Raw genomic sequence first — 1872 nt, 5'->3', positions numbered from 1 at the left:
ACACACACACACACACACACACACACACACACACACACACACACACAAAACTGGCTGTGTAACCTTGAACAAGTTACTTAACCCCCTCCAAAAAAAGAATTTTTAGGACTAGTAATAAGTTTTATCTACCTCAACAATAGGATGATTAGAACTAGTAATAACTTTTAAAAATTTAAACATTTTTTTTAAAAATCATAAATTAATTAATTTAGTTTTAGTTTACAACATTCAGTTCCACAAGCTTTTGAGTTCCAAATTTTCTCCCCCTCCCTGTCCTTCCCCCCAGTAATAATTTTTAAGAGAGACTCAGAAGGTACTTCATTCAACACACACACAAAGTAAAAACTAGGTATAAACATCTAAGTCAGTTCCCACATAAATGTTTGTATAACATAAAACCAGTCCATGGTGAAGATTTGCATGAACAGATGCAGAGTGAAGTGAACAAAACCAGAAGAACAATTTGTGTAATAAGAAAACTGTAAAGAAAAATAACGATGAAAAACTTAGGAATTCTCACCAATGCAATGACTGACCACAATTTGAGAGGACCAACTGTCACTCACCCGACAGGGAGCTGAGGGACTCAAGATGCAGAATAAGTCATATACTTTTGGACACGGACAATGCAGAATGTGTTTTGTTCAACTATACGTATTTGTTACAAGGATTTTGATTCATTTTATTTTTCCCAATGTAGAGGAAAAAGAGGGAAGGAGAAAATTTTTTTTTAAAGAAACGATCGATAGCATAAGCTAGAAACAAAAATCATTCAACTCTCAGAATCAGAGACCACTAAGATCTCATCCCTGTGGACCAGGTTATCAGGGCTATCGATACTCTCAGCTCATGCAGTTTTACTGATGTAACTCAATATAGCATCTCACTCTTCTAGCAAGTTCATTTCTTTCTTTCTTTTTAAAAATTTTACTAGCAATTAGCAGCAGCTTAAACAACTTGGCTCATTTTTTTTTCTCCAAAAGCTTACCTCAGGCTCCAAAGAGACTATATACAAAACAATAAACACAAAAAGGTTAATAACTTAAGCTGATGCTATATTCATACCATAAATAGGAGAGCTACTCAGTGACCCAGTATCACAGTGATCTCACCATAATCAATTAACTTTGTGAAGTAAACAGATCTGTTCCTTTTGGCTGTTGGGGAACTTGATCCTTCTCTCTGCTCTTACTGACACTGTGAATGGAGAAATCATGGACGCTGACATTATGCCATATCTAACTAAAGGAACAGCAATTTAACAGCCATGTCACATTGAAATCAGCTAGCATTCTAATCAATGTTCATATTTTCTAGCAAAAAAAAAAGGCATGAGGGCATCCAGGTAGCACAGCAAGTAAGAGCGCCAACCCCAGAAGTTGGGATGATCTGAGATCAAATCTGGGCCCAGACACTTGGCACCCACCCAGAAACACCTGGCCATGTAACCTTGAGCAAGTTACTTAACCCTGATTGCTTTAAAAAAAAAGGCATGGAGGAAAGAGACATATATACAATGAGACAGTCAGGTGCTTTATAATTTCTAAAATACAGCCTGTTTTTCTGTGAGATTCCTCTTTTAAACATTTGGAAACCATAATAAAATAACTCAGAGTTCTAATACTACCCCAGATGAGTAATTGCCATAATGATTACTGTTTACACTGTCCTGTTTTGACATCTTTCTGATTAGTTTTTACACAATGCCACGGCCACCAAGCTAATTTGAACCTAATTATTTCCAAACAGATTAGTGTTCTTGAAGCGATGGTCTCAGACAGGTCATGAGATGGTGATCTCAGATCTGCTTCATGTAGTTTATATTACACACACACACACACACACACACACACACACACACACACACACACA

This window comes from Petaurus breviceps, unplaced genomic scaffold, assembly GCF_028583685.1.
Source record: "Petaurus breviceps papuanus isolate PSGF00001 unplaced genomic scaffold, PetGlider_PUasm1.0 90491, whole genome shotgun sequence".
NCBI classification, from domain to species: Eukaryota; Metazoa; Chordata; class Mammalia; order Diprotodontia; family Petauridae; genus Petaurus; species Petaurus breviceps.
Note: the sequence above shows the minus strand (reverse complement) of the source record.